Below are 12,423 nucleotides of genomic sequence, written 5' to 3'. Positions count from 1 at the left end.
TAATGCTGCCAGGATCAAGTGTTACCTTCAATTAGAATAAGCAGTTTCAAAAAGTGGACTAATCAATGAATGCCATGCATAGCAAACCCAAAAGAATCTTCTTAAAGGCTGAAATTAATTTTTTGAGGCTTTTTTTCTTTTGCCTATTCCTACTTAATGTGTTCCACTAAATTTCTACTGCAAGTTCTGTCAAGCCATGTCAGTTGTGTCACTAAGCATTGTTCCTGGACCTAAATATCAAAAGACTAAAAGGCTAAGTGAATCAGCACTGAAGTGACAGACAGACAGACAGACAGACAGACAGACAGACAGACAGACAGACAGACAGACAGATAGATAGATAGATAGATAGATAGATAGATAGATAGATGATGGACGGACGGACAGACAGACAGATAGACAAATAGATAAGTGTAAACAAACACAAACGCAATGTAGCAGCCCCACTTCACTTTTAGATTACATTTTTCAAATCTCCAAGTGTGCATGTGTTTGGGAGAGGGGCTGTATGAGCTTTCTTATTTGCCCTCCTACAAATCCAACCAACACATTAACTACAATAACTCACATTCCTTTCTCTCTTAATCAAATACTAGGTTCCCTCCCTACAAGCCAAGTCCTTACCTAATTCAGTCCTGAGCTCTTGACTTAAACAGTTATAATGACTGAGCAGTATTGTAGCTACTTCTTAAATTTACTGAACATATGACCTGCATATGTGTTCAAGTATGCTTTCTCTTTTTTGCTGTTTGTGCAGCCATATAGGATACGAAGGCAGTAATAAAGGTTTCCACATATTTGTAATGCACTCTTTCTTGCTGTGGTGCCTGGGAAAGTTCTTTCCACCCTCTGCAATTTTTAAAGAGTATTACTTACCATCTTGTGAGGCCTTGGCCTTTGGTACAAATACTGCTTGAAAGTTTGTACATCTATATTGTAACACTTCACATTTGCATTTTAATATGAAACTGATGTTTAAAGATTAGTGCTTATTTTTCCACATTAAAAGTTAATATACAAACATTCTGTTTAATAATAACTAGAATTTACCTACAAAACTTCATGACACAAAAAGAATGAAAAGAAATTAGATGTTATACTAAAGTACTGTAAGAGGACTCTTAAAATCTTTAGAACTACAGAAAGACCCAACATTATGTAAAGATCTTAACAACCGAGTTTAGAGTAACACATCACATCAAGAAAAAACAGTCTCACAAACACTATAAGAAGAAGGGTTGACAGTGTCCATTATTTAGTGATGAGCTATATTAACATCAGTCATATCTCAAGACACTAGATTATCAACTAAAAAGAAACTTCAAGATTGCCTGTAAATAGCCCCATCAAGGTCAGTCTACAGTATATTCTCACCAAACTGTGCCCAAAAAGCCCAGGTTAATTTAAAGGCATCACCCACTATAATCAATCAATGTTAATATGCATGGCTTACCTAACAGCAACAGACACTAATCCTATCACAGAGTGTGACCTCTGTCTGATGGATGTGATTTTGGTGGCTTTTGTCAGTCACTCCCCAGGGGTCATCACCACAGGCAACAATGCACACATAAACAGAGATCTTCACCAATATTGAAGAGTTGATACTGCTGTTCAAATTCATTGGCCAAATTTCCAGTCCTCTTTATCCTCTCAATTTTAACAAGGCTGGGATATACAGTAGTTAAGCTCCCTTGCATGGAGCAGCTACACTCCTTATAGGTGCAGACAGTATATCAGTTTTTTGTTTATGAAGGCCATGACTGCATAATTCGAGGTATTGATTTTCAACCTGACCACTCTTAACAAATACCAAATGCCATAGTAAGACATGGCTAGAGAACAGAACTATTCGTAAATGGAAAAGATGAAGCTCCACCAATCCTCGAGCTAAATACCTCTTAAAGACTCTCTTACCAACAGATGAGAGATAAGGGAAACTTTTGTAGAATCCTGCACATACTGTATTTTAAATGATTTTGAATTCCCACCACAGAGGAAAACACAAATTTCACTCCAAAAACACAGAGTATGAGTGGTAAACAACAGCTGTCAGAATCACATACTCTTGTTGTACGTCCCACATGGAGACTCAGTTTTAAGGGTTCTTCAGGCCTTAGAAAAAGTTTCATGTCCCCTCAAATATCCTTGAAAGTACAAATAGTTGTCCCACTATTCATCAACTTTTCCTGAATCTAATATGTGACTGATTGCCAGAGTCTCCTTTGAACCAACTGAACAAAGGTTTTATAGGAAGGCGTTTCAATACAGATTTGGAATACAGGCATAATGGTCTTTATTTCTATCAGTGTGTTCAAAATCAGGTTTACTTTTCCCACTTTTCCTACAGAAATTAAAGAGGTGCTTTAACCAAAAACATCTCAGCAGTACCGAGTACATTTAAGATTTTATCTCATCTTGCTACTAGCCAGGCGACTTAAGCCACACAAATGGATATTACTCAACCACAAAGTTCTAGCCATGCCTTCCCTAAATGTGCCGACTGAATTTAGTAAGTTCTCACAGTTCACCTTCCACATCACAACAATGTCATCTGTTAAGGTAAAAATTTCCCACCCTTACTATGAACAATACGATTAACCCGTCCTTCCTGACTGCAGTGTCCTAAAACATCAAAAGTGCTGCCCAGAAGTCACCAGACTTATCTGACACCAGATCTTTTTCTTTAGCCAGTGCCACAAATGCAACAATCCTCTGTACAACGAACTGGAACAAATGATAAAGATGATACGGCAAGTACTTCAACTATTCTAGTACAGCTGACTTTTACGTATTTTTTTTCCAAAACATACACTAAACCACACATGAATTTGTGCATACCAACTCTTTTATTAGAAAGTTTTGATTAAACAAGACTATTTAATTACAGTAAAAAACATTTAAAAAATTAAATAAATATATACTTTCAAGCAGCCCTATATAAACACATGTACAGTACATTACACTGTATATAAAAAATACCCAGTTTAACAAGTGTTATAACTTGTGCAGCCATTTTTAAACTCTATTTTCTCTTTTACTGTTTTTTTTTTGTGGAGACGGTCTATTAAAAAATTGTCCACAATTGTGGAATCCATTTATGTAAATTTCTTATTTATCCATCCATCCATCCATCCATTATCCAACCCGGTATATCCTAACTACAGGGTCACAGGGGTCTGCTGGAGCCAATCCCAGCCAACACAGGGCGCAAAGCAGGGAACAAATCTCGGGCAGGGCGCCAGCCCACCACAGGACATTTCTTATTTATTTTAACAGAAATTTAGTGATCATATTTCTGTTGTTATCTATGGATTTTTCAAAATAAAAAAATGTGCCTGCCTCTAAAGTATTTATTTACCCATTAAAATAATGTTCTCAATGGCACATGTTAAAAGTATTTCCTGTAGGGCAAACCCCTTTAAAATGAGCATTTCTGTTATCTTTTTCATGTTTTGTAGAATTTGCACCTTATGAATACAAGTATTATGTGGCTGTCAAAAGCTTGCAGGGCTTTTCTGCTATTGGATGATAACCTTCATATTAGACTGACCAGTTCTTTTAATTTCTATCGTACAATGAATATAATCCAATTTTGCTTCTCATTCAGAAGCCACACACACTTTTCCTTTGCTGTTTATTCTGCCTGCTAGTCTTGAAAGGTGACATTATTGACTCCCATTACTTTCTTTGTTTGCTTTGTTGAGTTTTTCAAACATGAAATGTTAATTTTGGCTAAGAGCAGACCTAAAGAAAAGCTAGGATGTGTACAGAAGTATTGGAGTGGCTAAGAAGACAGGCTTTTTACAGCAATCACTGTCAAAATTGTATAGTTCATTCATAACAAATGACTTTGATTTAAAGTATGTAAACTAAGACTTAAAAAGTATGCATTCATAAAACGCATAAAAATAAAGGTATAATTGTAACATTACAGTATTTTTTTTATTTTCAAGGCAAAAAACAGAACACAGAAAAAACTTGTGGCAAAATAATTATTGCATTTTATTACATTTTAAAATATATTCCTTATTAAATAAATTACAAATAAGAATGAGCTCTCATTGGGCAGTGTAGCATAAAACGTTGTGAGTTTGATTGGGTAATGAGAATTAAGACATGTTTGTGTTCTGTGTGTCCCCTTATGCTGTTTAAAGTTTTCATTTCACACCACCTTCCTTCTGGTAAAAAAAAGTGACAAAGAAAATAATGACATTTTCCTTCTTTGGTGCTTTTTTTCAAAACTGGAGACATTTAACATTCTCCTGTAATATAAATATTGTGGGTATTATTTAGCACAACAATGCCCATTTATTAGCATTTAATACGGTAAGTACGTCAGAGATTTGAACACCAAAAGCTTATCCAACACACATTATTATTAAGAGGTAATTAAAAGAAGCAATATCATGTAAATACACTCTACAAACTGTTTCACACCGATCAGTAGAACCTTAGCTAATAAGAAAAACTGCATTTTTTTTAACCTTGGATACGGGTTGACACATTGGTTAGCATTGCTAATATAGTTTGCAACTCTGCAGAACCCCTTTCAGGTAAAGGATCTGCAAACGTCTCCGCGTGTCGGTATACGTCTTTTTTGAGAATTTCGGAATTCCTCCCATCTCCATGTGGGGGCAGAGATCAGGTAGATTAACAAATCTAAAGGTTCAGTGTTTGCGTGGCGTATTCAGGATGCTCTGCGATGAGGTCGTACCTGTCAATAATCCTGCATTTCTCCAGATGCTGTCATTCCTTGTCTGATCAACTCCAGAAAATGTATAGTTGCCTTTTATTTCTTTAAAAAACACAGATACACGCTGTTTAGTAATTTAGTACGTTGAAAAAAGTGTCGTATGCAGTATTTAAAAATCAAAACAAAGTATACAGCAGTGTTAGTAATTGGGGAGCCAGCACGGTGGCGATCGGGGTGTGAAGCTGCACTATGTTCATGGTGAGCTACTAATAAAGAGAAATATGACGGCGTTTATCTCGCAGACACACTGTGCATTTTTACACGCGCGTCTGTGCTCTTCAAACGATGTTATTACCAGCCTGCTAACCTATGTGGCACAATCGGCACCCAGGGGAATTTATCACTCACATCCTACATAATTAGTTACCGTAGATACATGGTTTTGCCGCAGGAAATACCATGGGTACAATCAACATATGTGTACTGCCACTGACTGATTTCATTACTATTATTATTATTATTATTACTATTACTAGTAGTAGTAGTAGTAGTATTAGTATTGATGATGACTTTATACAAGGCGAATTTACAGCACAATATACAAAATTTGAGTTATTTTGAAAGTTAACAGGCAATAGCAGAACAAAAAAAAATCAGTACAAGTGCAGCTAAATCCAGATATCCAACAACGGTCATTAATATCGGATAGATAGATAGATAGATAGATAGATAGATAGATTTTAGGTATAACGATCAACTAAACTTAGTGATTACATTCAGCATTATTACCAGCTCCTGGTCGGTTGTCTGTATAAAACCTGCATGGCCTTCCCTTGCGTACGCCGTTTTTTCTTTGGGTACTCCAGTTTCCCTCTCACATTCCCCAAAGACGTGCAGGTTGGGTTAATTGACAACTGTTAAGATGTTTACATTTTAGTCAAATTAATTACTCCAGTATGAACTTTGCTTAAAGCACTGCTAAAATGTAAAATGTTTCAGTGTCTCTAACAAACCTATGGCCAGAAATGTTGGTAATTTTAAGATAAAGTTTAACATCAGAAAAGCATCATATGTAAAAAAAAATTACTCACCCAGATTTCTAAAAAGTGTCTAAGAGCAGTATTCGAAAAACCAGCTTCGAAGGTAATTTATGACTAAATCTTGTCGCGATACTCTGCCAGTGTCACTATCTCGCCATGTATTATTTACTACTTAACATTACTATTGCTTTGCTTTTTTCACTTAGTAGATCCAACCCATTAGCCTAATTACCTTTCACATAATTACATGTAAAATCTGTTATAACATTAAAAAAGCCTTTCGTGTGTCCGACATGGCACACAGAATTGGGATGGTATCTACCCATTAATTTATTTCCCGAGCCTTCTAAATCCCACTCACAAAACTGTCATCTAAAATAATAGAAGACGAATAAAAATGTTCTACGTTAAAAATTAACTAGGTGTGCTGAATACTGTTCGACTGGTCCTCGTTTACTGTAACATTTTCATAAAATGTCACCAACTACATCAGACAAAAAAGTAACATGAATTAATGCATGAAATCGACTGCTATCACACGAGATCATATTCCCAGGTTTGTATGTAGGCCTACAAACAGACTCCCGATAATCCAAATGAATATAACTCAGCAGTTTCAAAAACAATTACGCCCACATCTGTTACACGCATAGATACACAATTCTTCGAATTTCATGGAAACGATTCTCGAAAATACTGAGGTAACTTCCATATTTCAACGCCTTTTTAAACTTCAGAAGATTCCAAGATTTCAAGAAAAAGTCCACATGCTTTACACCGTCGCCCTCTAGACACCAAGTTCGTATCAACAAGTCATTTCTAACATCCAGCCTTCCGAATAATAACGCTAATAATATAAATACCCAGACCCCGCCCCCTACCCAAAGTATACACACGCACACACACACGCGCGCGCTCATACACAGGCACGCGCGCACACACAGCATCACATTAGCGGGCACTTCGCTTCCTGATTTTCTAAAATACTTTATAATTCGCGGTCTTTTTCTATTCTGTCCCTAACCCCCTTTCAAAAGAGGATGTACAGACTCTCTTAAATGTTTTTATATCCTCATACCGTAGCTCCAAAACAGTTACTTCCTTTTTAATTCTAATAATATCCACAGCTGGGCTGTGCACGGAGTGAGTGCAAGTGTAATGTATATGAGTAAGAAACATGTACGTTTCTGTGTGTTTTAATTATCCAACCTGATCTAAAAGCGTATTTACGTGATATTTACATGCAGTTAACATGTCACACATCATGAAATGCTCTTTCAACATTACTCTTACCGGTATAACAGCTTAGGCATTTTCGCTTCACAGACTACGCGTGATATAATCAAGTTTTATTTATTATCACAAATTCTCCTGTAAAGCTACTGTTCTGTAAATAGAATGGAAACGGAGAGCGAAGATGACAACGGTGAAGTCCCCGATGGCTTCTGATTTCCTTCACCTCAAAACGCAAATCGACAGACCAACGCTACACTTGAGCCTACTTTCTACATGGCAGTATACACAATTTATAATATTCAGGCATTTGCAATTGCATTTGTGTTATTTGCAATACAGTAGATGCACAAGTCCCTTTCGTTATGAGCACGAGAACAGAAGAGTAGGATAAATACGCAGCTTAAACCACGTACTGTACTGGTTTCGGTGGGGACCGTCCCAGTCATCACATAAGATCAAAATCGTTCATTAGCTTGTATTTGTGATCATCGGCTTCTAATTACTTTCATATAATATCGAGTGCTGTTTAAAACACATTTACACCAGTGTCACCACCAAACAGTGGAGGCTGGTGCTGCGGTGCAGTCAGTCATCGGAGTGTTTTACCAACTCGAAAGTCTTACACTGGAAAAAATTCGGACGTGATCATAAGACTTTTATTTTGTATTTAATTCAGTAGAGCACCTCACGGTGCAACAAAAGAGACAAGAATCGGACAGGTAAATTAAATGGCTTCATTTTTTCCCTTATCAAAACATTTATTTTCAGTTTTACAACACCTTAACCCGCCATATTGAACAAGACAACGTCCCGGCTGTCAATGTTCAAAATCGCTTTTTTTATAAACTTGGGGACTTCCTTTTTTATCTTTTGAACCGGGTCAATATCGCGCGAATGATGATGCCCTGCACAGAAGAGCTGAGAGAGGGATCAACTCCACCAAGTAGTACTGAAAGACACCAAGACAAGAAAAAAGCGAAAGAAGGTCACATGAACCTTTTAGACAGTCGAGAAGAAGGAAAAAATACTCAGGAACCCCAGTAAAAGATGCTACCCTGTCCGTTTTCATGAGACACTTTTTTAACGAATTGTGGGGAATGCAAATTAAAAGTCAATATTTAAATTCTTTAAACCATTGGCAGATAACACCGAAAAAAGAAACACAAACAGATATTTCGATTTTTATTTCACGCTCGTTTAAAGTATCCCTAGTCACCGGAGAGCACTTTGCACAACTTGTCTTGTTATTTCTTTTTAAATAAAACGCACAAGCACACACACACACTCACGAGAGCTCAGATGAGCTTAAGGTTTTAACCAGGAAAAAGCTTATGTAGCACTATAATCAAAAAGAAGAAAGATAAACGCGTTTCGGTCATGATTTTTAGCAGTAGGCGGCAATAATTAATCGCCACCTGCCTTACCTGGACGAAGTTCTTTTTTTCTCCGTCCAAAATTACAACCCCCTTTCGATCAGTTGAAAAAGGCAAGAAGCGTCTCTTCTCAGCGAGCCACAGACTCATTCCAATATGGCATCCTCTCACTGCGCATGTCTAAAATCTTATTATTTTCCAGCCAACTCCTTTCATTGACCTTTACAGCAGTTGCAAAATTTTCTTAGCCAATTATAAATAGAATACCGGAGCCTCCACCCCCAATTTTAGAAAAAAATATGCCCTTTTTTCCGAAAAAAAGCTGCCGCCGTAACGGGCTAATTAACTTGACAACATAATTTCTTTATCAGTCGGGGCGGATGAATCGCGATGCGAGTGTAGGTTTTATTAACGTCATATTTTTTGCTTTGTATTGTAAAGAAAAAAATAATAAAAACCATCGATGTCTAAATGAGACTATCCGCTTTGACGTAGAACACTTAGCCCTGTAAAATAAAATTAGCGACGAATAAATGCACACGAAGGTGTATCCAGAAATACTTTTTATCGGTATTCATCGGTTTTAAACTAGCATACAAAATCGCGTCTATCTGTAAAAAAAAAAGAAAGAAAGAAAATGAAAGTCGAGCAATAGTAACACATACACGGAGAAGACGCCCTGTAGCTCACTAGTAAAATAATAATTGTGTGTATTTTATTTATTAATTAATTTCACACTTAATGATTTGACTTCAAAAAGTAAGCGAAAACAAAATATATTTTCGTCTGAATAATTTCAGTGCTTCTTGGTGTCATTGCCACGGGAAACGTCTGGGATGAGAATTTGCGGGGCTTATTAATCAAGTAAATATGTTTTGGTCCGAAAAACACTGGGAACCGGAGGAGAAAAAAATAATCAATAGGTATGCGGTCTTGTGGTTTTCTTTAGGTTTCACTTGCAAACCTTGCAGCGGTTACATGAAAACGGTTTATACAGAGTGATAAACTTACTTCCAGGCAAGTAAGTGAACAGGATAGATAGATAGATAGATAAATAGATAGATAGATAGAAAACACTAAATGATAGATAGCCTCTAAACAAGACAGCCATTGCCAAGATGTTGTTTAAGGTAGATCGATGGACAGCATTCATTTTATGAACCCTGCGGCACTTTAAATCAGCTTTCTGAACCTGCACTCAGTGAAAAGCGCTATACAAAAATAAACTAGACTGAATTAAAATTAGAGGGAAAGTTCCGCAAAAGATCTCTACTAAGACACCGGAATCGGTGCCCGCTTTCCCAGATGTTATTCAGCAACTTGTGTAGAAATACAACGGTGGTTATTGCACAAATACATCCATCGATTTAAAATATTTAAATCATGTTGTTTTAATGAATTAATACTAGATATTTATAATATTCTGAATTGCAGTGCGAAATTCATACCAATTATGAGTCCAAACAAACGATATTTTTACCCGAACAAATACTACAGACAATGCAAATGCAATTTCTAAGGAAATTGTCTATCTTGTTTGTGCGTATATTTAACGAGTGAATTACAGCAACACAAGAGTCCCTTTTTAACCCTAAAAAATAAGTCGATTACATTTACTTGAACAATGGGCAAATGAAACAAGAAATTGGCAATTATAATTTAATACTGCCATCTCGTGGTCATTGATTTAAAGTATACTTGCTGAATGCGCCTAATTCAGATTATACAGTACACTCTTTAAAATAAATGTGTCAGAGCGGCTCTTCTGAGCAATGCCATCGGATTTTTGGTTCCCACAAAACCTATCCACATGGAGGTTCTAGAGAGAACCTTTATTTATTCTGATCTATAACAGGGTTACAGTAAATAACCATGAATAGATGTTTAACAGATTTATGAAATGCCAATGGGTCATGGTTTTAAAAGGACTCTTGTTGCATATGTAAAGTAATACTGGCTAAGTTCAGCCTTTCTTAATCTGTTTGTGTCTTTGCACGTAGCCTACTTTACATTATAGGCTTCAGGTTTTTTCTCTATATTAGGAAGTTTTTCATAGCCCAAAGAACCAGTCTCATATACAAAGAATCCTTCCAAGAATGAAAGGTGCTTTGTTGAGCAATAGTGCTACAAGAAGCCACGCAATCCAGTAAACAGCCTTAAAGTCCTAATAATGAATTAGTATTTTTAAGAGTGTAGAGTCGCAAAGAATAGGAGTATATCACAACATAATTCATGTTTACTTTGTCTCCATCTCCACTGGGTGCTTGCTATCTATCTATCTATCTATCTATCTATCTATCTATCTATCTATCTATCTATCTATCTATCTATCTACCTATCTATCTATCTATCTATCCTATTTGTGAAATTGTATGTATCTGCCTGACAATAAATCGCTAACAGTGGTTTCAGTAAGATAAAATTACATCGACTAACTACAATAGACATAAAAAATGAGGGTTAGCATGCATAAAAATAAAGACAAATGTCATAGAGGAGCTATTTTTAGTTTGTAGAAGAACTATCAACATGAAGGTTACAGAAAGATCCTTTGTTTATGTAGATCTGTAAAAATGCTTCATAAATAGACAGGAATAGATAACTCATTTGTAAAATACCAATGGATTCTTAATTTTAAAACATAATTATTAACATAGATTAGCATTTAATAGCTCAGGCTAAGTTTAGGTTTTGTTCCTCTGTTAGTATCATGCTGTAGCCTTCTAAATTTGAATATTTTTGTTTTGTCCACATATTAGCTACCTTTTCAGTGCCCTAGGAACCAACTTCATAGGCAAAGACCACATCCCAGAACCACACAATCCTATAAAATGCTATACAGAATCATTGTTTTTAAGAATGTAGACCGGTGCAGGATTTCAAGAGCACTTTAACAGAAAATTTGTGCATGACTTTGAAATACGTCCATGTTGTCATCAGCCACTTCATTAGACAGCACATGATGAAAGTAATGAAAAGTCAAGTTGATGCTGACACTTCAGGCATAGTGGTGTCCTCCTTCATCAAGATGTAAACAAATTTAACTTGGCACAGTGCCTTTAAATAGTGCACATTGAATAAGTGTTTGGCAGTATTGTCCATCAAAATCTGGACAGAAAAAACAAAATTCCATCCATCCATTATCCAACCCACTATATCCTAACTAAAGGGTCACGGGGGTCTGCTGGAGCCAATCCCTGCCAACACAGGGCACAAGGCTGGAAACAAACATTAGTTTACTATGTGATTCTGAAAAAGCTGAAAAAAATGAAAAAGTGCTCTAATTATTTGAGTGATGTACTCAAGGTGTACAATGCTGAACTTGTTATGTATTTGAGTGAACAGGAGTTACTGTGGAGTGACAAATCAGTTGAGCCACAATGGTGTATCTTATAAATTCTATGAATTATTCCTCCTGTATGTGAAAAATCTGACCCATTCTATTCACATACTGTATGATTATTTCATTTAAAAGCTGTGTGCAGTGGAAAGTTTAGATAAAAGGTGGTACTGTTCTGGAGTTATGGGTTTGTCTGAAGGCAAACACCATTTCATATCAAACCACTTCATCCAGCCACTTCCTAACCAGTACATATAAGAGAGAATGTATTTTTCATCTCAAATCCATTCTGGGTCTTTTCTTTCTTTTATGTATTAAAGTGTGCACTGCATCATCTAATGAATTGTTTAAGCTTAAATTTCATAGTCCATTCTTGTGCACCCAAAAATGCATGTTTTTAAATTATAATGGTCATTAAAATAGCTTCACTGAAGTGACATGTTCAATATACCAAAACTTCTTTTCCCACATAAAGGTGTTGCATATTACAATGTAATATAAAGATTCCAAGTAGACTGTAAGTTAATTTCAGAAAAACAAAATGGCATGGTATGGGGGGTTCAGATGTACCCTTAACCCTAGGCTACACCAATAAAGTGGCCAGTTCATAAATGCTTGCATTTGATCACATCTCCTGGTAAATACCATTCTGGATAAATTTAACAGGTAAACAGCTTTACACGATGAGTTTGTGTACATTTGTTAGAGGATTATTAAGTTGGATAAATCCAGACTCAA

At 36.2% G+C, this 12,423-nt stretch overlaps 1 protein-coding gene across 3 annotated transcripts in view; it reads right to left on the bottom strand.

Annotated features, from left to right (window-relative positions):
* Positions 1-8,512, bottom strand: part of sfmbt2 (Scm like with four mbt domains 2) — a 428,667-nt gene extending 420,155 nt beyond the window's left edge. For 2 of the 3 annotated variants that reach the window (XM_039761324.1, XM_039761326.1), the window contains exon 1: positions 8,397-8,512. The gene's annotated coding sequence lies outside the window, so the exon portion shown is untranslated. Of the gene's footprint in view, positions 1-5,787; positions 6,550-8,396 lie in introns of those variants that run through there. The other variant, XM_039761325.1, reaches the window with a different exon arrangement.
* Positions 8,513-12,423: the final 3,911 nt, after the last annotated feature.

The sequence above is a fragment of the Polypterus senegalus genome, chromosome 8 (assembly GCF_016835505.1).
Source record: "Polypterus senegalus isolate Bchr_013 chromosome 8, ASM1683550v1, whole genome shotgun sequence".
In the NCBI taxonomy this organism is placed as follows: Eukaryota; Metazoa; Chordata; class Cladistia; order Polypteriformes; family Polypteridae; genus Polypterus; species Polypterus senegalus.
The sequence above is the reverse complement of the archived record's forward strand: the minus strand, read 5'-3'. Positions and strand labels throughout refer to the sequence as shown.